The following is a 27,259-nucleotide window of genomic DNA, read 5'->3' on the forward strand; positions in this document are numbered from 1 at the left end:
ACACAAAAAGAACATACATAAATGCATAAAAAGAACACAAGACTTAGGAGCACCTGGGTGGCTCAGTTGGTTAAGCCTCTGCCTTCAGCTCAAGTCCTGATCTCAGGGTCCTGGGCTCAAGCCCAGCGTCAGGCTCCCTGCTCAGTGGGGAGTCTGCTTCTCCCTCTCCCTCTGCCCCTCCCCCCACTTGTGCACCCTCTCTCTCTCTCTCTCTGTCTCTCTCAAATAAATAAATAAATTTTTGAAAAAAAGAACACAAGACTTAAACATATGTGTGAATTTGACAAATGACAGAAAGGGCACTAAAAATATCAGTGGAGAACAGAAGCTCTTTTTTTTCAACTTCAAATCACATTTTATTATTGGAAAAATCATTTACATTTTTAGGATTGCTGTCAAATAACAATTTATTTTTTAAAAATCTCAAAATATGTTCTAGTATGTTCAGTAGCAAAGATCTACCAGTGTTACACATACTAAGAAAATCATCAGTCATCATCAGGGAAATACAAACCAAAACCATGATGAGATACCACTTCACACCTGTCAGAATGGCTAAAATTAACAAGTCAGGAAACAACAGATGTTGGCGGGGATGTGGAGAAAGGGGAACCCTCCTACACTGTTGGTGGGAATGCAAGCTGGTGCAGCCACTCTGGAAAACAGTATGGAGGTTCCTCAAAAAGTTAAAAAGGATACAAAAATACTGATTTGAAGGGGCACATGCACCCAAGTGTTTATAGCTGCATTATCAACAATAGGCAAATTATGGAAAGACCCCAAATGTCCATCAGTTAATGAATGGATAAAGAAGATGTGGTGTATATATATATATATATATACATACATACAATGGAATGTTACTCAGCCATCGAAAAGAATGAAATCTTGCCATTTGCAACAGCATGGATGGAGCTAGAGGGTATTATGCTAAGCAAAATAAAGTCAGCCAGAGGAAGACAAATACCATATGATTTCACTTATGTGTGGAATTTAAGAAATAAAGCAGATGATCATAGGGGAAGGAAGATAAAAAAAAAGAGAGAGGGGATGCAAACCATAAGAGACTCTCAACTATAGACAATAAACTGAGGGTTACCGGAGGGGAGGTGGGTGGGGGATGGGCTAAATTGGTGATGGGTATTAAGGAGGGCACTTGTTATGATGAGCACTGGGTGTTATATGTAAGCTATGAATTACGAAATTCTACTCCTGAAACCAATATTACACTATATGTTAGCTAACGAGAATTTAAATAAAAATTTGAAACAAAAAAGAAAACCTATATTACGTTTCTAGTTGGACTGATTAAAATCTACGTGCCTATAAAGTCAGTGGTTTTGCCTAATGGGGCTCTTATGGATCAAGTACACGTATAAAAAACAAGTTTGAAAACTTCAAAGAATTTTAAGACAGAATTAATTTTTCACGATTTTCCGAAGTCAGTCATCGTGTTTCTTTAGCTTATGGTCTTCAGGATGTACCTGCTTCCACTCATTGATGGAAAAAATTCGGTTAAGATCATATTTGCCAATCCTACAAAGCTCAAGTGGATACCTCCACTACTTTGTGAGATATTCATCTGAGAACTTGACAATGGTTTTTGCTTGAAGATTGTAGAGACCAAAGAGGTTTAAGAAGTTCTGACACATCTCTGCAGTCTGGGGTTCTTGCTACCTCAGCCGAAGGATACTTACTTCTCCAGAAACTCCCAAAGCACAGGCATTGACATTTTGCCTGAGGTCTGATTGAGAATTACAGTAGCAATGAGGAGCTTCCGTGGAGCGTGGAAAAGGGTCTCTTGGACAAAATTAAAAGGTGACCAAGGAGGTGTCCACTTCTTAAAGGCTTTGCGTCATGGTGGGGGGCTAAGAACTTCTCTGTTATATTTGCTGGAAGAACATAGGCTTGTTTTCCTTTTTTCTGTTTGTGTTCGTGGAACGGTATCTTCTTGACATATTTTCAGAGAAATAGTCTTTCTCAGTTTGTGAGCAGTTGTTGTCCATTTCAGAGCCACATTTTCAAATGTCAGTATGCAAATGTTCCTTCCTTCCCCCAGTTTCTACTTTTGTTTATATTTCCCCAGCTTCTAAAAAGGTTTCCTCACACTTCTCGTTGTGCTTCTTCACTTGAACATAATTTGTTTACGATGCCAGAAGTTATTTGTTCAAAACAAAAATTTGATCCTGAACTCAATGATTTTTTTTTTCACAAGTCTCTTTTCTTCATTGGTTACATCGAGGGGCTTGTTGCTTGCTCCAGCATCAGAAATGGAGATAAAACTTTTTTTATCAAGCTGACTTCCTGTACAAGGTTCACTTTCAGCATCTGCCTTATTAAACTCAGATTCTCTTCTCCTATTACTTTGAGCAGAATCTGGAAGACCCTTCCGGCACCCTGTTTTAGTTTTCTTCATTGGAATTCCTTTCAAAACAGCCCCCTTTCCTTTGGACCTTCTAACCTTTCCGGAGTCAACATCATTAACACCTTCATCTTCTTTATTTTTTTTTTTTTAAAGATTTTATTTATTTATTTGACAGAGAGAGACACAGCGAGAGAGGGAACACAAGCAGGGGGAGTGGGAGAGGGAGAAGCAGGCTTCCCGCTGAGCAGGGAGCCTGATGCGGGGCTCGATCCCAGGACCCTGGGATCATGACCTGAGCCGAAGGCAGACGCTTAACGACTGAGCCACCCAGGCGCCCCTACCTTCATCTTCTTTAAAGTTAGCTAATCCCCTGCTCTTTTGCCATTCCAAACTACCACTTGGGAGGGGAGAGGCATCCTTTTCCCACCAGCTTCGTGTCCTGAGGTTCCAGCTTGAATTGTTACTTTGATTTTGCATTTGGGATGTCAGAGGTGCTACGCTGCAGTCTTTATATCTGGACCTGATGCCCCTTTTAGAAGGTTTAGAAACAATAAAATCAAAATCTTCTGGTGTAAGACAAGTCTCTCCATTTTTGTGAAGGTAATTAGCAAGTGCACTTTGGGATCTGAACTTTAGTCCTCGTGGACTAATCAAATATATATCCTATCTTCCTGCTGTTTTCCCCGATCACCTTTGCTTCACAACGCATGGGACAGACTCGTGGCTTTCTGCCGTGGTAGTACCACCAATCTGAGCAGAAGCAATGGATTCTTGCCGCACAGGATTCCACTCGCTGCTGCTTTTTATCCCCATTTGTTTCTCATCCCCTTCCACTCTTTCCAATGCCAGAGCAACATCTTCCTCACAGAGGTCACAAGGTTGGTCTGGGGCTAAGCACCCACTGGAGGTGACCAAGGGGGCAGCCTCACAGTCCCCCAGGCTCAGACCCACCCTTCCAGCCGTGCCCTTCAAATGGGTTCCGGGGGCAGCAATGGGACCGAGAAGGTGCGATGCCTTAGGAGCGGAGCAGAACAAGATACGAAAACTTCCTCAGCTCAGGGCACTGGGCTGAAACCAAAAGTCAAGGCAGAGAGAGTCTGTCAGACTCCACAGCTGCTTTCTGGCCACCCCCTCGGCCACAGCTGCCATCACATAGCTCAGCCAATCAAATCCCACAGAAGCTCTTTAATAAACAGTGTTAGGATCACTGATCACCTATACAGAAAATCATGAAAAGTTTATCCCTACCTCAGATCACAGAAAATTGATTTTGCAGGTGAATTGAAGTTCTGAATGTGAAAAGCAAGACTTTAAATTTTTAGAAGGAAATATAGGAAAATAGTTTCATGACCTCAAGATAATTTTCTTTAACAAGAGGGGGAAAGCCACAAACCATCAAGAAAAGATGGCTATGTGTGATTACATTAGAATTTAAAGTTCTATATAACAGAAGTACCATCAACAAACTGAAAAGACAGACTCAGAGTGAGGGCTTTCTGCAACACATACAACTAACAAAGAAATAATAGCCTAGCTATATAAAGAATTCCTACAAATCAATAAGAAAAGAGGGGCACCTGGCTGGCTCAGTTGGTACAGCATGGAACTCCTGGCCTCAGGGTTGTGAATTCGAGCACCACATTGGGTGGAGAGACTACTTAAAAATAAAATATTTTTTAAAAAAAAGAAAAACAATTGCAATAGGCAAAGAACAATAGTGTTCACACTCAATAATTACCTAACAACATTAGAAACGTGGAGGGATGACAACAGAGCAGGCTTATGACAGCACAAATAGGAAGGAGGGGTAAATTCTCATTCACCAAAGAAAAAGATAGTGCCTGAAACTGAAAAGTCAAGAGATAGCAATGCAAGTATGGTATTTAGAAATATCAGCTAAAAGAACTGAGAGTGTTTGACTGGGGGAGGGGAAGTATCGAAATGAGATAAAGGGAGAGGTGGCAGATGATGCTGTTTTCTACAATGAACCTCACAGAATTATTAACTTTGAATAAAAATTGTAAAGAATGAAACCCAGGAAAGAAAGGAACCCAGAAAAAAAAAAAGATACCTCATGGGGCAGAAAAAAAAAAAAAACTTTTAAATTACAACTAATGTTTTCAGAGAGAAAAGATATTTCATCCATGAAACAAGAGTAGGAATTATAGAAAAAGGACACTCAAAAAATATATAAGAAGGGCACATGGGTGGTGCAGTTGGTTAAGCATCTGACTCTTGGTTTCGGCTCAGTTCGTGACCTCAGGGTCATGAGATCGAGCACCGTAGGGAGCCCCGCGGTGAGTCTGCTAGAGATTCTCTCTCTCCCTCTGCCCCTCTCCCCACACACTCACTCTCTCTCTCTCTCTCAAATAAATAAATCTTTTCTTAAAAAATAGGAAAATCTCCAGGAAATCAACAATTCGAAGACTTCATAGAAAAGAAGTTAAAAAGTTAAGTCAAGAAAACTTTCCAGAAGGGAAGAGAGAGAAAGAGAAATAACATGTCTCAAACTGATCTCTTTATCTTAATCTCAGAACTGCTTATCCCATCATCTTCCCCATATCTGTAAATGGCGGGTTCATTCTTCCAGTGGCTCAGGTCAGACATCTTGTAGTCAGGCTTGACTTTTTTATTTCTCCAACACCCTACCTCCAATCCTTCAGAAAAAAATCTGTTGGTGTCACCTCAAAATATATCAAGATTCTGACCACTTACCATCTCCGCTGGTCCATCCTGGTTATAAGGATTCATCATCTTGTTGGTTTAGTACAACAGTGTCCAGACCAACCTCTTTGCTTTAGGCTGTGCACTCCCACCGCCTATTTGCAATACAGCACTCAGAATTATTTTAAAATAGAAGTCGGGGTGCCTGGCTGGCTCAGTCGGTTAAGCGTCTGACTCTCGATCTCAGCTCGGGTCTCAATCTCAAGGTGGTGAGTTTGAGCCCTGCACTGGGATCCACACTGGGCATGGAGCCTACTTAAAAAAAATTTTTTTTAATTAAAAAATAAAATAAAAACCAAATCAGGTCACTCCTATGTTCAAAATGTACCGGTGACTTCCTATCTTAGAGTCAAAGTCTTTACAGTGGTCTACAAGACCCTACAGAATCTGGCTCCCTCCTATCTTTCTGACTCATCTGTTACTCTCTTTTTCTTACATCAGAACGGACACTGGGCTTCACAAATAAACAAGGTCGTACTGTGCACTGCCAAAGGGGCTGAAAGATCACTAACCAAATTGCTAAAGGGCTTGCTTCATCCCTGCTCATCCCTATGAGCGCTGACATTGCATGGTGTGCAAAGTTAAAAAAAAAAACAAACAACGTTTTTTCCCCCCTCAAGCATAATTTCTAGGCAATATCTTGTTGGAACCCTAGGGTCCCACAACCCCCAGTCAACCCCCTGGATTTAGTCCTCCTGTTTTGCTTTCTTTGGACTCATCAATGTCTTAATTATTTTTCTCCTGTATTATCTTTAAAAACATTCTTAGAGTAATCTTTCCATGGGCATTAATATATGGATGCTTACTTAAAAATAGTTGTTGCAGACTTCTTTAAATTAGTGCTTTTACCACTTTTGAAACAATACAAGAAACTTATCTCTGCCTCTTGCCTTTTTCTGTTTTTTAAAGATTTTTTATTTATTATTTGAGAGAAAGAGCAGAAGCCGAAGGGAGGAACAGAGGGAGAGAGAGAAGCAGACTCCCCACAGAGCACAGAGCCCACCTCAGGGCTCCCTCCTGGGATCATGACCCAAGGGGAAGGCAGGTGCTTAACCAACTGAGTCATCCAGGCACCCCCTACTCTTGCCTTTTTTTCTATACATTGTTGTCATATGTTCTACTTCTGTATATAGTACAAATTTTATAAAACATTATCATTATTGTTTTCTAAATAAGAAATATTCCTTTCTATTTCTCACATATTTTTTTCTTTCTGGTGCTTTTCATTCCTTCCTGCAGTGTGTGCTTCTGTCTGAGGCCGTTTTCCTTTAGCCTGAGGAAATCCCCTTTATTTCACTTCTTTGAAGGATATTTTTACTGGATATATAATTATAGGTTGGGTTTTCTCCAGCACTTCAAAGATGTTATCCATTCTCTTGGTCTTCCTTGGTTTCTGTTGAAAACCCAGCAGTCCTCCCAGGGACTTCTGCCTAATGGCTCACTAGCCTGACCCATGTCAAATGGTCACCCCAGGCTTCAAGGCTGAGAATCCTAGTATTTCCTTATTTCCAGCCTCTATTGTAGAGCAAGGTAGGGAGAAGGGAGTTGGACTCGGTGTCATAGGAAGTAAATGAAAATATATGAGTGCTGCATTGGTGGTATCAGAAGAGATGTATTCAAAAGACATTGTCTGGGAATGATCTATAATATAAGGTAGCTGTTGGAATGTGGAGGGAAAATTAAAGGATAACCCTAAGGTGTGTAGACTGAGTAACTGAAAGAATAATGATAAAATTCACGGAAATGTGAACATCCAGAATACCTTGTTTTGGGGAAAAGAGGAGTTTGGGTAAAACCTGATGAGTTTGAGAGATTGACAGGCATAGACGTGCTACTGATTTTTCATGTAGATATTGTATCCAGCCATCTTACTAGCTCTGATGGTTGGATTTTTCAGTTAATGGTCATGGATTTTTTAGGTCAAACAATCGTAGTATCTGCAAATGATGACAGCTTTTGTTTTCATGTCCATATTTTTATACTAAAAAAAAATCTCAGGCATTGCCTCTCCACAGCATGGTGATAAGTCATTCTGATGCTGCATCTTTTTATATGTTATTTTTTTCCTTTCTATAACCTGTTATGATTTTCTCTTTATCCCTGGAAGTCTAAAATTTCATGACTTGGTGTGAGTCTTTTTTTTTTTTTTAATTATCCATTGAGAGAAGTGCTGAGATGGGTCATTTTAACTTAGAGATTTTGGTTTCCTGAATTAGCTAATTATATCTCTCCTCAGCTTTCTCTGATTTCACTTTCTGGAACTCCTCTCATTTGAATGTTAAACCTCATGAACTGATTTTCACTCTGAGTCTCTGTGTTCCCTCTCTCTCTCTGTCTCTCCTCCCCACCCCCACCCCCCACCCCCCGTCACCCCTGGTTAAGGGTTCCCTTGTTAATGGCAATGTAGGAAGATCTTGAACTCACCTCCTCCGTGGATACACCAAATCTATACCTATTTATAGAGTAATTCCTCCTAAAAAAGAACCAAGGGCTGGCTGAAAGTGACATCCAAATGGAGATTTCCAGGAGGCAGTTGAATAGGTTTAGGGGAGGAATCTGGGCTAAAGATACATATTTAGAGAACAAAGTGTAGATGTTATTTAAAGTCTGGAACAGAGAACAGATCATCTAATAAAGATTTCTACCTGGCAGGGGCGCCTGGGTGGCTCAGTGGGTTAAGCGTCTGCCTTGGGCTCAGGTTGTGATCCCTGGGATCGAGCCCCGCATCGGGCTCCCTGCTCAGCAAGGAGCCTGCTTCCCCTTCTCTTTCTGCATATAAAAGGGTTACAGGGAGTGCCTGGGTAGCTCAGTTGGTTAAGTATCTGCCTCTTGATTTCAGTTCAGGCCATGATCTCAGGGTCATGGGATCGAGCCCTGCATTGGGTACCATGCTCAGCACGGAGTCTGCTTGAGATTCTCTCTCTTCATCTCCCTCTGCCCTTCTGCCCCTCCCCCACTCACATGCTCTAAATAAATAAATAAATAAATAAATAAATAAATAAAATCTTCAAAAAAAAAAAAGGTTATGGTGAACCAAGATGTGGCAGCCCAGGGCGGCCTTGCTGATCCCAGGGTGACAAAACAAGGGGTTATTTCCTGTGTAGGCCCTGATGTGAGAAAGTTTCAGAAGTGGAAATGTAAGGAATGGGAATACAGAGAAGAGACCCAGAGACTGAGTCCTGGTGTACCCAAAATTTAAAGCTTGGGGCAATGAGGAAAAGCCAGCAAAGGAAAATGCAGAAGAGTGAACAGTGATGAAGGAAGTGAGCCAAGACAGCGTGTTCTCTGAAGCCAAGGGTTTATAGTGTTTGAAGAAGGAAGGAATGACTGTGTCAGATGCTGCGGGCTGGTCAAGCAAGATGAGCCTGAGAAATGAGCACTGGATTTAACAACACAGGGTCATTGGTGACCTTGGCAAGAGCCACTTCAGCAGAGGGGAGTGGAGGGGCTGAAAGCCTGTGTGCATTCAAGGAAGAACAGGACAACTCTCTCAAGGAGTTTTGCTCTAAAGGGAGGAGAGAAGTAAGTCATCACTAGGGAAGGATACAGGGTAAAGAAGTTTGTTTTGTTTTGTTTTTCATCTTACAATGGGTGATATTATAACATATGTATATGCTGATGGGAATGATCCAGTAGATAGGGAAAAGTTGAAGATACAGAACAGGGAAAAACTGCTGGAGCCAGATGCTTGAGAAGGTAAAGGAAGATGGCAGCCAAAGTTACAGGAGGGAAGGCAAAGTACACACAGAGGGACGCAGTCCCTGTGTAGACGAGGTGTAGACAGGGTGATGGGAAGTCCACAGGTTCTCTCCCACTGTTGGAAGTGGAATGAGAGAGAAGGGATATGAGGTTTCAGAAAGAGGAGAAGTTGTTAAATTGTCATCTAGGTGAAATCCACTGCCTTCTTCTCTCAACTTTGAATCCAGAGAAACCGAGCTATTTTAAGGACCTGCTGCTCTCGGTATACTATCTGATAAAAAGGGTACTTATGTGTTTATATTTCATACCTAATCTTTACCATGAGATAACAGAAGTGATGAACATTCCTTACATAAAGTAAGGTCACTGTAGTCCCCACGGTCTCTGCTCTCAACTGCATAGTTTAAGAGCTACTTATACTGAAATCATCCTTATACACGTCAAACCAATTACTTTAAGAAGCTAGCCTCTTCTAAGGAGATGAGCCTAATAATCTGTATGAATGAAACCATGTCCCAGTTTCTCTATAAAGTATGTAAAGAGCAGAACTATGATTTAATGCCATGTGTGTTTTAAATACCATACCTTAAAATGCATCATGTTCACATAAACGACTATATGGCAGCCTGGAAATTCAAGAGCAGATAATACAGCTTTCAGCATCAGTCGAAAATCTTCATTTCCTCCACGCCAGCCCTGTTTCTACAGCCCATTCGTATAGGATGTATGAATAGCTTCCATAAATATGATGCTTCTGAGTGGATTTTCTCCACCCTGGTTGGTGTTGGGGTTAGGGGACCAAGACACTCTAAGAGCCAAGGAAAGGTATGTATCCTGCTCCCCCTCCCCCACCACAGACACACACTAAGATTGTAAGTAAATATACTGCAGACAGAAGCTGCTCTAGACCAACAACCAAGATCCCAGAACTTGGATCCCATCCCTCACTACACCTACACCTACACCTACACCTACACCTACACCTACACACACACACACACACACACACACACACACACACACACACACACACACACACACCAAGGAGCAAGGGCTTGATCAGCTACAGTGAGGATCTGGTCTGGACCAGGCTGTGATGTGACCTTCAGTTCTGTTTCTAACCAGCTCACGTGGCTCAGTCTGATGACCGCTTTGGGCCTAACAATATTAATTTCCACTCTGCAGGGGTGCTGAGACACAAAAAACTCGATGAATGTTAATTATTATTATTATTACTTAACTTCTCTAAACCTGTTTCCTAATCTTTACAAATGCAATGGCTCCTAATACCAGCGTCCCTTTCCCTGAAGGGCTGCAGTAAGGATTCTGTGAAATCACATACACCAAGTATGGGCAAATTACAAGATGTTCATAGGAGCAAGAGAGGCTGCAGGAGACATGAAAGGGTGGGAGTGATAAGATCATTTATTGAGGGCACCTGGGTGGCTCAGTTGGTTAAGCATCTGCCTTCAGCTCAGGTCATGATCTCAGGGTCCTGGGATCAAGCCCCGCTCCTCAGGGAGTCTGCTTCTCCCTCTGCCCCTCCTCCCACTCGTTCTCTCAAGCTCTCTCTCTCTCTCAAATAACTAAATAAAATCTTTAAGGGGCACCTGGGTGGCTCAGTCATTAAGCGTCTGCCTTCGGCTCAGGTCATGATCCTAGGGTCCTGGGATCCAGCCCTGGGCCGGGCTCCCTGCTCCATGGGAAGCCTGCTTCTCCCTCTCCCACTCCCCTTGCTTGTGTTCCCTCTCTCGCTGTCTCTCCCTCTGTCAAAAAATAAATAAATTTTTTAAAAAAAATAAATAAAAATAAATAAATAAAATCTTTTTTAAAAAAAGATCATTTATTGATACAAAGAAAATGTTTCTATTTTGGAGAAGTATGCTTTCTCAAAAAAGAGTCTTGACCGAAAAAAAAAAAAAAGGACTAACCAAGAAGTAAATAAGAGGAAAGTCAGAGAAAGCCTGCCTTTGCACGTGGTGACAAGGCGTAAGTTCCCCTGTCCAGTTTATTTCTCATAGATTATTCCAAAGAATAATCTCCTCAGATGGCTCAAAGCCAAAACTGGTGTTTCTCCAAGTATGGACCCAAGGACCACCTCATTTTCGCACCCTTGATGAAGTTGTTTAAAATACAAATGCCTGGGGGGCGCTGGGGGGCGCCTGGGGGGCTCAGTTGGTTAAGCGACTGCCTTCGGCTCAGGTCATGGTCCCAAGGTCCTGGGATCGAGCCCCGCATCAGACTCTCTGCTCAGTGGGAAGCCTGCTTCTCCCTCTCCCACTCCCCCTGCTTGTGTTCCCTCTCTCGCTGTCTCTCTCTCTCAATTAAATAAATAAATAAAATCTTTAAAAAAAAAATAGAAATGCCTGGGACATTCCACCAAGGATTCTGATCTTTAGATCTGGATTTGAATCCAGAAACTTACATTTTAATAAGCTTCCCAGGTGATTCTGACACCACCAAGTACTAAGGACCACCACTGCAGCCAGTCCCAGGGGGCAGCCCACTGATCTTGAGCTTGTGCCTACTAGCTTCATGCTGAGCTGAGCCGCCCGCTCACCCCCAGCACACCATAGGCTGGTGTCTGCGGTGGTCTGTGTCTCCCCTCGAAGCCATTGGTTGTAAAAACGGAAAGCTGGCTTTGCAGGAATATAATTCTTATTAAATGATTATACCACGAGCAAGAATGCCGAAAATCCTGATATGAAACACTGTTAGGAATAAGATGAATGGGAGAATCTGCCACGCATTTGCATTTTTGGTCAGAAACAGGGAAGTATACAAGGTGTACCAAATGTTTTAAAAGTGTACAAATCTTTTGAGCCAGCAATTCAACTTCCAAGAAAACCATGCTTAGGAAATACAGAGATGTGTGCAAAGCTGTATGTACAAAGATATTCACCACGCCCTATATATAATAAAAAAATCATTTAAACAACTCATCTGAAAATTGTAAACTGGCTAGAAAAATAATGGAACCATAAAATAAAATGCTATCTAACTACTACTACTAACTACTCTTAGAACCCATATTCTAAAAAAAATATTTATTGGGGCACCTGGGTGGCTCAGTCGGTTAAGCCTTGACTCAGATCGTGATCCCAGGGTCCTGAGATTGAGTCCCACATCGCTTCTCCCTCTGTCTCTGCCTCTCTCTCGCTGTCTCTCATGAATAAATAAATAAAATCTTTAAAAAAATTAAATTAAAAAATAAAAAATATTTATTGACAAGGAAAAATGTTCATGATACATCATTAAGTAGATAGCTGGTTACAAAATAACATTAGTATTATATGTAACAAATATACCCTATTTGCTTTATGTATGTATTTATATATTTACATATATATTAACGCAAACACTTATTTACCAAACATGGCAGGGAGTTGGAAGGATACTGGTTAAACTATTAAGAATCCTTCCACCCACCCCTGATTACAGATGACAAAATCTACTAATGGATGCTAAAACTAGTGGACAAAGGTTTAAAGACAAATAAGATTTGCATAGTCTCAAAGATATTGATTAACACAAAGGGAAGATAGTAACTTTATGGTGCAGAAAGCCAGAAGATACCACAATAACCAAGTGAATCACAGTTAACAAAGCCAGTACAAAGATACGTCAAGATCATGAACCCTTGGATATGATGTGCTAAGAAAAGCACATTTCTCTGGTATTCTTGCCAACGGTACATAATATAATTGCAATCATCTAGGAACACCTAACAAACACAAATCAAGTTATATTCTACAAAATAACCGGACAGTACTCTTCAAAAGCGTCAAGGTCAAGAAAGACTGGGGAACCATCACAGACTGAATGAGATTAAGGAGACACAATGATTAAAAGCACTGTTTCATTCTAGATGGGATCCTGGAACAGAAAAAGGACACTAGTGGAAACATGGGTGAAATTCAAGTAAAGACTGTAGTTTAGCTGGTAGTACTGTGTCAGTGTTAATGTCCTGATTTTGATCATTATCCTATAATAAATAAAATGTTAACATTAGGAGAAACTGGGTGAAGGATAGACGGGGAACTCTCTGTACTCCTGTATTTGTTTTCTATTGCTGCAGAACAAATTGCCACAAAATTAGCAGCTTAAAACACCACCCATTTATTATCTCACAGTTCCACAGGTCAGAAGTCTGGAACAGCACGGCTAGATTCTCTGCTCAGGGTCTCACCAAGCTAAAATTCAGGTATCCATGGAGATCATGGTTCTCACCTGGGACTCGGGTCCGTTCCCAAGCTCACTCAGATTGTCGGCAGAATTCAATTCCTTGCGGTTACAGAAGGATATTCCATTTCCTTGCTGCCTGTCAGCCAGGGGCCATCCTTATCTCCTAGAAGCCTCCCTCTGGTCCTTGCAGGGGGGCCCCCCTCCACCTCACAGCTAGCCAAAGTGGGTTGAGTCCCCATGCTTCGAATCTCTCTGACTTCAGTCAGAGAAAGCTCTCTGCTTTTAAGGGCTCTGATTAGATTGGACCCACCTGGATAAATAGGGCTAATCTCTCCTTACCTACATCTGCAAAGCCTCCAGGGCCATCACCATAACATCTTCAGAGGATTCTGAGAGTAGGGCATGGATATTTTGGGAGGGACCGTTTTCCTACAACTATATTTGCAATTTACCTCCAAGGCGAAAAGTAGTTCAAAATTAAAAATCAAAAAGAATGATAATCTTTTGATGTTGATACTTGGGGAAATTTGTTTTTCACTCTTTCTAAGTCTTCTGAGTGGAGTTTATATTTCTGTAGTCATAAAGGGGATTTCTCTGTTGTCTTGAGAATATATATAAATACATGCTTCAAAAATGCTGTCACAAGTGAGACTGTATAAGAAGATCACGGGGCGCCTGGGGGGCTCAGTCGGTTAAGCATCTGCCTTCGGCTCAGGTCATGATTCCAGGGTCCTAGGATCGAGTCCAGCATCGAGCTCCCTGCTCAGTGGGGATCTGCTTCTCCCTCTCCCTCTTCTGCTCTCCCTGCTCATGCTCTTTCTCTCTCTGTCTTTCAAATAAAATATTTAAAAAAAAAAAAAAGATCTTGCAATTCCTTGGGATGCCTGGGTGACTCAGTCAGTGAAGCATCTGCCTTCAGCTCAGGTCATGATCCCGGGGTCCTGGGATAGAGTCCCGCATGGGGCTCCCTGCTCAACGGGGAGCCTGCTTCTCCCTTTGCCTGCTCTCCCTGCTTGTGGCTCTCTCTCTCTTTCTGACAGATAAATAAATAAAACCTTAAAAAAAAATAAGGAGAAGATCCTGCGTACTCCTTCACAACCGGACTGGCCCAAGAACAGCAAACGAAAATGCCGCCTGCGAACAACCTCCCTCCTTCTCAGGCAAACACTGCTTGGAATTCAAAGAGAATTCTAAAACTAGCTTTTCCTGTCAAGTCAGTCACTTTGTGACAACGTCTTACCTGTCACAGAGATTCCCCTCCATATATTTTCTCAAGATACCTTGTCACTGGAGATGTCGAAGGCCCTTGAATTGTTTTCGTAATAAGTCAAAATGTTTGAGTAGGTTGTTATAAACAAGCCTAGAAATGTCGTTTTCAGGGAGCCTTGCATCAATTTAGACATTGTTATTCGTTGAATAATGACAGCATCATGCTGTCTTCCTAAAATTCCAACATAGAGTAATGAGACCAATTACTGGGTAAACTCAGCCCTGAGGAGGCCAAGAGAGTGGATCTTCTCCGCAGTTGTCCCAAGGTGGAAGATTTGGAGAAATGGTAGATGTTGTACAAAGGCTGCTGACAATGCAGGGCTCAATCAGGAGCCTCAAAGTATGAGGGGTGTCCTGAGAAAATGATAGGGTTCATTTTTTCCCCAAAAAAGTGGGGGAAGCATGGATTTAAAGTATTTTTCAGGGACGCCTGGCTGGCTCAGGCCGTAGAGCATGTGACTCTCAATCTCAGGGTCATGAGTTCAAGCCCCACATTGGGTGCAGAGATCACTTAAAAAATAAAAATAAAATATATTTTCCAAATACAAAGCAATTGCCCGCCCTTCAATAATTCTTCAAGGCATTAACTCTTATTCATTTAATAAATATTTCTTGGTCATTGTTTCAGCACTGAAGATACAATGGTATAGAGCTCGCAGCCTAGTGGGAGAGACAGACATTAAACTAATAACTGCTCAAATAATTACAAAACCATGACAAATGCTCCAAAGGAAAAGTTCAGGGTTCAACAAGAATGTGAGTCTGAAGGATCAGAAAAAAAGGATGCTCTGAAGATGTAAAGTTCTTTTTAATTAAACTTCTTATTTTAAGATAATTATAGATTTACACGCAGTTGTAAAAAATAATAGAACTTTTTTTTACATTCAGTTTTGAGCGTTCTTTATATATTCTAAATACCAGTGCTTTGTTGGATGTGTGGGTTGCAGAGATTTTTTTTTTCCCCAGTCTGTAGCTTGTCTTGTCATCCTCTTCACAGGAGCTTTAGCAGAGCAAATGTTTTTAACTTTGTGAAGTCCAATTTATCAATTTTTCCTTCTATGGATCGTGCTTCTGGTATTGAGTCTAAGAACTTTCTGCCTAGTTCCAGACCCTAAAGATTTTCTCCCATGGCTTTTTCCTAAAAGCTTTTTAGTTTTGCGTTTCCCATTTTGATTATGGGTCAAGAATCATTTTTTGCCAATGGACATCTAATTGCTCCAACACTCTCTGTTGAAAAGCTATATTTCCTGTATTGAATTTCTTTTGCACTTTTGTCAAAAATAAGTTGAGTATATGGGCGCCTGGGTGGCTCAGCTGGTTAAGCGACTGCCTTCGGCTCAGGTCATGATCCTGGAGTCCCGGGATCGGGTCCCGCATCGGGCTCCCTGCTCAGCAGGGAGTCTGCTTCTCCCTCTGACCCTCCCCCCTCTCATGCTCTCTCTATCTCATTCTCTCTCTCAAATAAATAAATAAAATCTTTAAAAAAAAAGACCTCTGTAAAAAAATAAATAAATAAGTTGAGTATATTTGTTTGGGTCTATTTCTGGGTTGTCCATTCTTACCCATTGACCTATGTGTCCATCCCTCATCCAATGCCACATTCTCTCGATTACTTTGGCTATATAGTAAGCCTTCATATTTGGGTTAGAGTGATTCCTTCATTATTCTTCTTTTTAAAAATCATTTTAGCTATGCTAGAGCTTGTGACTTCCCATGTAAATTTTAGAATAAGCTTACCTACATCTATAAAAAAAACTTTGCTGGGATTTTAATAGGAATAGAATTAACCCTACAGATCATTCTGGGGAGAAATGACATTTCTACTATGTTTACAGGTCAAGCCCTCACCTGAGCAATCCCCCCACTCAAACTCCACACCATCTTCATCCACCACTCCTGCAGAGCACAGAAGAAAATGGACCGCACAGGAAATATCCAGCTCTCACGCTCTGGCTCCTGAGGAAAACAAACTGCCCAGATACTGCAGAAAGGCTGTCAAGGGGTCGCCTCACTGAGTCACCTCAAGAGCACAGAGGCAGGCCTACACATGCGCAGAGCTGCCCAAGCATGAGCAGGTTGAATGAAAACAACATGCAATATGCAAACACACTCCCAGGAACTTCGCCTACAAAACTAACTCTGGAGAAAACTAACTCAAGGAACAGAGGGACCCCTGCCCACACTGCTTCTCATGATAGCAAGTCAAAAAGAACATGCATTCAATAAAGCCCAAGGACACAATGAAAATAACAGAATGGTGTGAAAAGAAAGATTGTAGGGGTGCCTGGGTGGCTCCAGCGGTTAAGCATCTGACTCTTGATTTCAGCTCAGGTCAGGATCTCAGGGGGGTGAGATTGAGCCCCGAGTGGGGCTCTACAATGAGTGTAGAGCCTGCTTAAGATTCTCTCTCTCCCTCTCTGAGCCCCTCCCCCGCCACTGCTTGTGCACACACGCTCAGAGGAAGGAGGGAAGGAAGGAAGGAAGGAAGGAAGGAAGGAAGGAAGGAAGGAAGGAAGAAAGGAAGAAACAAAGAAACAAAGAAACAAAGAAAAGACTGAAACATTACAGAACAAGTCAATACAACAGACATGGCAACAAACCAGACCACAGCCCGTGATCAAATTTATGACAGACACGGAAAAAAGGGTTTACAGGAATGGCAGTGAACAAAGACTCAACAGTAAAAGAAATTAAAGCAATGAGAGTGAAATTTATGACTATGGAGGTCAGGGGACAGGATGATTGGTGTCCCCGCTGTGAAAACCCAGCAAATGGAAAGGCAGTTTTCAAAGAAAACACACAAGATAATTTCCCTGAATTTGGGAGGGAAAGTCTGCATATTGAAAGGGCATACCACATAACAAGAAATTTGACATAAGAAGCTTAATATCCTACTAAAGCCATTGAACTTCAACCCTAAGGACTTCTTCGGGTACCAAGAAGAAGATTCAAGATGGCCTCAGACTTTCCCACAACAGCACACAGAGCCAAAAGATAACACAGAAATGCCCTCTAAGAGCTGAAGGAAAGAATGTGTGCACATGTGTGTATGTATGTCTGATATGATGCCTATTTAATGTTAATGGTGGGATTTGGAAAGGCTTATATATTTTTAAAATTTTATCATTGCAGTTCTGTGCATTATTTGAACTCTCTAGAATGAATAAATATTGTCATCAAACTAAAAAGTTCTGGGGCGCCTAGGTGGCTCAGTCAGTTAAGCGACCGACTCTTGGTTTCAACTCAGGTCATGATCTCAGGGTTATGAAATTGAGCCCCCTGTCAGACTCCATGCTGTGCGTGGAGCCTGCTTAAGATTCTCTCTCTCTTTGGGGCCCTGGGTGGCTCAGTCATTAAGCGTCTGCCTTCAGCTCAGGTCATGATTCCAGCGTCCTGGGATAGAGCCCCACATCAGGCTCCCTGCTTGGTGGGAAGCCTGCTTCTCCCTCTGCCCGCAGCTCCCCCTGTTTGTGCTCTCTCTCTTTCTCTCTGTCAAATAAATAAAATCTTTAAAAAAAAAATTCTCTCTCCCTCTGCCCCTCCCCCCGACGCCTTCATGTGCTCGAATGCTCTCTCTCTCCCTCTCTCTCTAAAAAAACAAAAACACGGGCTCCCTGCTCAGTGGAGAGCCTGCTTCTCCCTCTCCCTCTGTTGTTCCCCCTGCTTGTGCTCCCTTGCTCTCTCTCTCTGTCTCTCACTCTCTCTCTGTCAAATAAATAAAAATCTTAAAAAAAAAAAAGATAAAACAACAACAACAACAAAAACCCACCACCTTTCCAAACTAAAAAGGTTCTGGGGCCCAATTTCCATGTAAGTGGGAGTGGGGTTCCTTCACAGCACCAATTTTCGGGACACGAGCAGGGTGTCCCACAATTCAACTCAATTCTGACACTCTCTACCTGGAGTTGGCACCAGATTACATAGGTTAAGGGCTCAGTCCTACAAGACTGCCCCCCCAAATACCCCACCCCCAATTTCAGACAGCAGTTGCAAGCCCAGTTTGTCTCCTGGGCTTCTGACCAAGAGGTTATAGATTAGAGGCTCCAATGACCCCTGCCTGGTCATTGGAGCCTCTCATGGATTAATATGTCAGGGCAGCTCACAAAACTCAGAGAAACATTTTACTTACTAGATTACCGGTTTATTATAAAAGTATATAACTCAGAAACAGCCAGATGGAAGAGATGCATAGGGCAAGGTACGGGGAAAGGGCACAGAGCTTCCAGGACCTCTCCAGGCATGTCACCCTCCCCAAATCTCCACGTGCTCATCAACACTGAAGCTCTCTGAACTCCATTCCTCAGAGAAACATAGTTTTTATGGAGGCTTCATTATATAGGCATGATTGATTAAATCAGTGGTCATTGGCGACTGATTCAACCTTCAGCCCCTCTCCCTTCCCCCAAAGGTCTGGGTGTGGAACTGAAAGTTCCAACCCTTTAATTACATGATGGGTTCTCCTGGCAACCAGCCCTCATCCTTAGGTGCTTTCTAAAAGTCATTTTATTAACATAATATAAGAAAAACCCTTAAGCTCCTACCACTTAGGAAATTCTGAGGGTTGAGGGAACTGTGAGCCAGGACCCACAGAGAAAAATCAGATATATGAGTAATATACATCTGATTATCTGAATGACAAAATATATATTTCTTTTTTTTCCAAAATATCTATTTCTTATAAATCACAATATCACAGGGTGCCTAGGTGGCTCAGTCAGTTAAGCATCTGCCTTCGGCTCAGGTCATGATCCCAGGGTTCTGGGATTGAGCCCCATACCGGGCTCCCTGCTCAGCGGGGAGCCTGCTTCTCCCTCTCCCTCTGCCGCTCCCCCTGCTTGTGCTCTCACTCTCTCTCTCAAATAAATAAATAAATCTTTAAAAATAAATAAATAGGTAAATAAAACACAATATCACATAAACTGATGGCCATTTTTCTTAAAAATACTATTTAAAGCAGATATGAAAAGATATTAGCAGTGCCTAGTCCTGAGTGGTTGGAATGTGGATGATCGTTGTTTTCTTCTTTGACTTTGCTGTGCATCTTCAATTTCCAAAAATTAACAAGTAGATACATAAGAGTAGAGGAAAGAATGTTCCTAGCAAAAGAAATGGCATGAATGCAGAACCTAGGGGCAGAAGGAGATGGGCATTGCTCCTGATGGTGTGGAACAGGAAGTCCTACAACATGAGGCGGAGGGGTAGAGAACCACCACCAGAGCTTGCTGACCACTCTGGAAACCTGCAGTGTCATGTATAAGCTTGCCCTGGATTGAAATTTAATCCACTCCAAACACTTCACTTTCCATCCTCAGCCACAACTAAAAATATTTTTTGAATACTTAAAAATGGACAATGTTCAGAGTTGTCTGCATACCACCATGGCCAAAGCAGTGCACCTTGCGGACAACTCTATATTCAGTCCCCTACAGCACCTTCTGTCCTAGAATAGACTTGCCAGTATTCTAGAATAGTTGAGTGAGAGGGTTAAACCAAAGATATTAAATATGCCACATAGTTAAAATAATGATCAGTCAACTCCAACAAGCTACAAATGAAAAATTAGCTGTGCCCTAGATGTTAACCCCTGTTGAGTGTTTCAGAAAGTTTCTCCAGAAACGTCATTCCCAATGTCAGCAAAGACAGGAGTCAAACATATAAAACTGGGGGGCAGCACTTACCTGCCACAAAGGGAAGTCACACTGCTGTCATCTTTCAAACATCAAAAATAATCGGGATCCAAAAGTGAAAATTCTAGGAGTTCATACAAACAACTTCGTTTATAAATTTCAAACAGTGTTAAAGTTAATTCATCCTTTTCTTTTTACTATTCAGTGTGCCTAAACTAAGTACGAGTTCGTGAGCTCTTAACAGTAATGCTTGCTCTCCTGGGTATTTACCCCAAAGATACAAAAGTAGGGACCCGAAAGAGTACGTGTACCCCGATGTTCATAGCAGCAATGTCCACAATAGCCAAACTGTGGAAAGAGCCAAGATGTCCATCAACAGATGAATGGATAAAGAAGATGGGGTATATATATACAATGGAATATTATGCAGCCATCAAAAGGAATGAGATCTTGCCATTTGCAACGACGTGGATGGAACTGGAGGGTATTATGCTGAGCGAAATAAGTCAAACAGAGAAAGACATGTATCATATGACCTCACTGATATGAGGAATTCTTAATCTCAGGAAACAAACTGAGGGTTGCTGGAGTGGGGGGTGGGGTGGGAGGGATGGGGTGACTGGGTGATGGACACTGGGGAGGGTATGTGTTCTGGTAAGCGCTGTGAATTGTGCAAGACTGTTGAATCTCAGATCTGTACCTCTGAAACAAATAATGCAATAGATGTTAAGAAAGAAAAAAAAAAGAAGAAGAAGAATGTAGCAGGAGGGGAAGAATGAAGGGGGGGAAATTGGAGGGGGAGAAGAACCATGAGAGACGATGGACTCTGAAAAACAAACTGAGGGTTCTAGAGGGGAGGGGGGTGGGAGGATGGGTTAGCCTGGTGATGGGTATTGAGGAGGGCACGTTCTGCATGGAGCACTGGGTGTTATGCACAAACAATGAATCATGGAACACTATATCTAAAACTAATGATGTAATGTATGGGGATAACATAACAATAAAAAAAATTTAAAAAAAAAACAGTAATGCTTGCTTAGGGGCGCCTGGGTGACTCAGTCCATTAAGGGGCTGCCTTCAGCTCAGGTCATAATCCCAGGGTCCTGGGATCGAGTCCCGCGTCCGGCTCCCTGCTCAGCGGGGAGTCTGCTTCTCCCTCTCCCTCTGCCCTTCCCCTGCTTGTACTCACTCTCTCGCTCTGAACAAATAAATAAATAAAATCTTTAAAAAAAAAAAAAAAGGCTCACAACAGAATGAGGTCAATCACTGAGGACCATTAATGCCAGGATGAGAAGTCTGAAACCTATCTTACAGGCAATGAGAGCCACCTCAAGTTTCAATGGAGGGCTTTCCCATGATCAGTGTGGTATTTTAGGAAGATTATTCTGGCATGGTAGGAGACTGAAAGAAGAGAGGAAGCTGCCACAATTCCACTCAGCCTCCCTGTCAGGGAGCTTTCCAGTTTTTACATCTGCTTTGAGAACAGTTACCCGTCTACAACAGTTTCTGGATGAGTATCTCCAGGATGTTCACTGCAGCACGTACTTTGTTCATTTGGAAGAGATCACAGATAACCAAATAGCAGGCTGACATATTCAAGCTCTGTGTCTCAATGAGCTTAAAGAAGACAAGTCTTTACTCAGCCCACACCCCCTGCATAAGCAGGAGAGGCCCCCCACTCTGCTCACTCCTCCCTTACCTCCAGACAAAACACCTGCATCACCAGCTCACCTCATTTTGTTCCCATCAAGTCCGTTTATTAATATTCTTATGAGATCTGTGAGTACAACGTAAAGATCCTGATGCTGGTCCTTACGCTCTCTTGTACCTGACATCAGTGCTCACTCTAAGACCTGGAGCCTTCAGACCCTGTTGCTTTGCCTTTCTTTGGCTGTAAAGGCAATGGCCACATCTTTACAGCTGAGACAAAGACCAATTTTTTGCATCCTGGGTCTCTACTCTTTACCTGTAGGGCTTCATCCTCTGTGACAGATGCTGTTGCCATGTGAGCGCAGTGAGTTGCTTCTACTCTTCAAAGCACTGCAAATATGGGGGCAAGTCTGTGTATTCTGCAAAATGGCATCTTGAGAAAGAAGCCTAAAATGCACCCACTCCCTTTCTGTGCTTGGCATAAAACATAACCACCAGCATAAAACTAGGATATTGAGCCTCTAACAGTTCAGTCTCAGACTTACCTTTATTTTATTAAACACTTTAAAGGATATACAGTTAATGATATAACTTCCCACTCAAATATTATCACTCTCCTAATACCTCCAAATCAAATCCTTCAAAAGGAAAGAAACGAATACTTTGTGGGTGTCTTGGGTACCAGGCCCTCCTCTGAGCAGTTTCCCTACATGATTCATTTCATCTTCAAAACAACCCTTTTAGGTGTGTACTACCCCCATTTTACAGATGAGGAAACTAAGGTTGAAGAAGGTTAAGTCACTCGGCCAAGGTAAGAGAGAATGTAAGCAGTGGACCCAAGATTCAACTTCGCCCCATCTTCATTGTACTAGCCGGCCCGCCTCACCTTCACATGCCTTCCAGGCTCTGAACAGTGTAGCCCCACACTGCCTCCCCAACCAAGGACACATTTTCACAGCTCTTATTTTGTTACCGACACATCAAAGTTGTTTCTCCGACCTAATTTTATTATTTCAAAAAAAATAACGTCCTAGAAAACCAACTGACAATAGTTGCTAAGGCTGAATACACACATATTTTACAACCCAGCCATTCTACTCATGGGTAAATACCAACAGAAACATGCAGGTATCTTTAAATTTTTTTTATTCGAGTAGAGTTGACACAGTACGTTGCATTCGTTTCGGGCATACAACAGAGTGAGTCACCTTCTCTAAACATGATTGCTGTGCTCATCACAAATGTAACGACCATCTGTCACGGAAGGGATAAATATTTACACAAGGAAAATATAAATAGCAATAAGAATGGGCAATCTGCAACACCACACACATGAATCTCACCAATGTAATGCTGAGCGAGAGGAGATGGGCACAAAAAAGGACATACTCTGTGGTTTCATTTACATGAAGTTCAAAAGCAGGCAAAATTTTACCTAGCATAGAAGGAGTTAGGATAGCAGTCCCCCAGGTGCAGGGGAACAGATGTGACGGGGGGGGGGGGGGGGGGGGGGGGCTGATGCCTGAGCACAAGTCAAGGTCCTGGCACCAAAGTGTCAGAATCACTTGAGTTCTTCAAAGCCACGCCCTCACCGTGGAGGGTGGGGGGGAAAGCCAGTTTTACTCATCAAGAATGTTCTTGATAGGAAAAAAAAAAGAAGAAGAATGTTCTTTATTTTATGTTCTTTTTTTTTTACTTTATTTATTTATTTGAGAGAGAGAACAAGTGGGGGGAGGGGCAGACGGAGAGGGAAAAGCAGACTCCCTGCTGAGCAGGGACCAGGCCCAAGACTGAATGGTCACAATAGCCAAACTCCACAGAAGGATAAATTCCCGATGAAGGCAAGTCTCCTGCGCCGAGGTCAGAGCCCAGTGGGGAAAAAATGGAATGAATTATCTGGACTGATGGTCCTGAAAATCTTGAATACCCAGATTCCCCTGAGCCCTCTGGCCTACAGAAGTAGCCCAGTCCTTCCCATTAAGAGCTAACCTCTCATTCCCCCTTGCTTGGAGATGATGCAGAGGCCGCTCCCCCACGAGACAATGTTCACCCACCCACCCCCATCTCTGCAGGGGGTGTGCATCCTCAGGACCTGTCCTTCCCAGCCACCAGGATTTTAATCTCCAAATGGTGATCTAATCTTAAAATTAGTATTGAGTCACAATATAACCCATTGAGCCTGATAAGGAAGGAAAGGGACTATAGCCCAAAGAAGCTAGCATGTGCCAGCAAAAGCCAGGAGAGCACTGGTAAGATTGGGTTCTAGAGTGTTTGATCAAGAGGACTGGAACATAAGTTGAAGAAGGGAGAGTCCATCCACCTGCAAGCACCTTCCCAAGATAAAGGATTTAAAACTGCATTAAGAATATTAGTTGGCAGGGTGCCTGGGTGGCTCAGTCGGTTAAGCGTCTGCCTTTGGCTCAGGGCATGATCCCAGTGTCCTGGGATCCAGTCCTGCATTGGGCTCCGTGCTCAGCAGGGCGTCTGCTTCTCCTTCTGCCCCTCTCCCACTGCCCATGCGCACCCACTCACTCGCTCGCTCTCACGTGCGCTCTCTCTCTCTCTCTCGCAAAAATAAATAAATAAAATCTTTTTAAAAAGAATATTAATTGGCAGGGCACCTAGGTGGCTCAGTCAGTTAAGTATCCAACTCTCGATTTTGGCTCAAGTCATGATCTCAGGGTCGTGAGATTGAGCCCCATGTCAGGCTCCGCACTCAGCAGGGGGTCTGCTCGAGATTCTCTCTCCCTCTTTCTCTGCCCTTCCCCACCCACGCTCTAAAAAATATTAATAAAAATCTTTTAAAAAAAGAGGTGGGGGGAAGGGATAATTGGGTGATGGGCTTTAAGGAGGGCACTTGATGTAATGAGCACTGGGTGTTATATGCAACTGATGAATCACCAAATTCTATCTCTGAAACTAATAAAAATAGTCATTCTTAAAAAAAGGAATATTAATTGGCAAGCTATAGTTTGGGATTAATATTCTCAGTACATACATGATCGGACAAAAGACTTGTATCTAGAATACATAAAGAGCTTCTACAACTTCATAATAAGCGGACAACCCAATTTTTTTAAAGGGCCTGAGTGGACAATTAACAAAAGACAACTGAATGACCAGTGAGCACATGAAAATGGTCTCAGCATCATACATCATCAGCAGAATGCAAATTAACCACAAGGAGATACCTCTACCCCTCTTTAGGATAGTTCATATGAAAAAGACTGACATGCTCACTTCAGCAGCACATATACTAAAACTGGAACAATACAAAGATTAACATGGCCCCTGTGCAGGGATGACATGCAAAAACACTGACATCACCAAGTGTTGGTGAAGATAAGCAACTGGAACTCGGGGTGCCTGGGTGGCTCAGTTGGTTAAGCAACTGCCTTCAGCTCAGGTCATGATCCTGGAGTCCCAGGATCGAGTCCCGCATCGGGCTCCCTGCTCAGTGGGGAGTCTGCTTCTCCCTCTGACCCTCTCCCCTCTCATGCTCTCTCCCACTCTCTCTCTCTCTCAAATAAATAAATAAAATATTAAAAAAAAAAAAAGAAGCAACTGGAACTCTGATATTTTGCTGGTAGAGTGTACAACGGCACAAACACTTTGAAGAACTCTTAAGCAGGTTGTTGATTTAAATTCAGCAATCCTACTCCTAGGTATTTATGCAATGGAAATAAAGATGTACATCCACAAAAAGCCTTGTACAAGAATGTTCATAGGAGTTTTATTTATATTAGTGACAACATTGAAAATAGCCCAGGTGTCCATTGGCACAGAGATCAACTGTGGCAGAATCATGTAAAAGAACTGTACACTTGGGGCACCTGGGTGGCCCAGTCGTTAAGTGTCTGCCTTCGGCTCAGGTCATGGTCCCAGGGTCTTGGGATCGAGCCCTGCATCGGGCTCCCTGCTCCCGCGGGAAGCCTGCTTCTCCCTCTCCCACTCCCCCTGCTTGTGTTCCCTCTCTCGCTGTCTCTCTCTCTAATAAATAAATAAAATCTTAAAAAAAAAAAAAAAAAGAACTGTACACTTGAGATCTATGCATTTCACTATATATAAATTATACCCTGATTAGTGTAAATAATCAAACCCCATTCTTCTTTCCAAACCTTTTCCTCCTATTTTTTAAAAGATTTTATTTATTTATTTGTCAGAGAGTGAGAGAGAGCACAAGCAGGGGGAGGGGCAGAGGCAGAGGGAGAAGCAGACTCCCCACTGAGCAAGGAGTCCAATGCGGGACTCTATCTCAGGACCCTGGGATCATGACCTGGGCCAAAGGCAGACGCTTAACCAACTGAGACACCCAGGCGCCCCTCCTCCCATTTTTTATCTTAGTTAGCACATCACCATTTATTTCATAGTCTTCAAGCTCAACTCGTTCTACACTTCTCTCTTCCTCTTCCTGCCACCTTCATCTACTCTATTACCAAACCCTTTAGAGTTAACTCTGACTCTCAGATATGTCCCCTTATTTCATTACTAATGACCCAGGCTTAGTTCACACCCCTGGATTAATGAAATAGACTATAATAACTGGACTTAGACTTTCCTAATTAATTCTCTACAATGCTGGGGCGCCTGAGTGGCTCAGTTGGTTAAGTGTCTGCTTTCAGCTTAGGTCATGATTCTGGAGTTCCATGATTGAGCTCCACATCAGGCTCCCTGCTTAGCCAGGATTCTGCTTCTCCCTCTACCTCCGCCCTTCCCACCACTCTCTCTCTCTCTCTCTCTCAAATAAATAAATAAGATCTTTAAAAAAAAAATTTCTCTACAATGCCCTCTGGCCCTCCCACCATTCTCTCTCTCTCAAATAAATAAAATCTTTAAAAATTTTTCTCTACAATGCCAACAGAGTGATCTTCCTAAAATTCATAATTTATTATATCACTCCCTCATTAAACATTCTTCAGCAGATTTACGCTACCTGTAAAAGAACATCTAAACTCCTAGCAGAACAACAAACCAAGTGCTACCTGGTCTCCAGTCTACACGCCCAAGTAATGTAATGTCCCAAGTCACCTAGCCCCCAAGTAGAGGCCTGGCAATTCTCGTTTTCTATCTGGTGAACTATGCATTCATGTTTCCAGTTCATGTGGGATATCTTGGATTTCATAATCATCTCCATCCTGTAACAAAAGCTCATCCTCCCGACTCCCTGCCTCAGGGAGAGGAGTCTCCATCTCCAGCCACCAAGACTCAAAGTGTGGAGGGACCAGCTGGTCCCTTCCCTCCTTTCCCACATCAGGTGCAAAAGTCCTGCCCATTCAGCCTCAACAGCACCCATTGCTGCTAACTAGCTGCCTTTTTTTTTTTAGAGAGAGAGAATGAGAGCATGCGAGCATGCAAAGTGGGGAGCAGCCCAAATCAAGAGTCAGATGCTCAGCTGACTGAGCCACCCAGGCACCCTATAGCTGCCTTTTCTTTCTTCTTATTCATTCATTCATTCATTCATTCATTTATTTATTTATTTGACAGAGAGAGAGCAGGAGAGTTTTATGTATTTATTTATTTGACAGAGAGAGTACAGGAGAGCACAAGCAGTGGGAGTGGCAGAGGGAGAGGGAGAAGCAGGCCCCCGCACCGAGCAGGGAGCCTGATGTGGGGCTTGATCCCAGGACTCTGGGATCATGACTTGAGCTGAAGGCAGTCACTTAACCAACTGAGCCACCCAGGAGCCCCTAGCTGCCTTTTTCTAATGTCAAGGCCATATCTCCTCTTAAGATTACAGCTG

General features: G+C 42.6%; 1 long non-coding RNA gene, 1 other non-coding gene and 1 pseudogene across 2 annotated transcripts in view; 1 reads left to right on the forward strand and 2 right to left on the reverse strand.

Moving 5' to 3' along the window:
- Positions 1 to 27,259, reverse strand: part of LOC144380226 (uncharacterized) — a 169,352-nt gene that overhangs the window by 138,726 nt on the left and 3,367 nt on the right. The window lies entirely within an intron of this gene.
- LOC118552083 (methyl-CpG-binding domain protein 4 pseudogene) lies at positions 1,408 to 5,119 on the reverse strand (annotated as a pseudogene).
- LOC118552285 (U6 spliceosomal RNA) lies at positions 24,752 to 24,855 on the forward strand. The gene has a single exon (XR_004925455.1). It is a non-coding gene; the product is annotated as a U6 spliceosomal RNA (small nuclear RNA).

The sequence above is a fragment of the Halichoerus grypus genome, chromosome 15, assembly GCF_964656455.1.
Source record: "Halichoerus grypus chromosome 15, mHalGry1.hap1.1, whole genome shotgun sequence".
Taxonomy (NCBI): Eukaryota; Metazoa; Chordata; class Mammalia; order Carnivora; family Phocidae; genus Halichoerus; species Halichoerus grypus.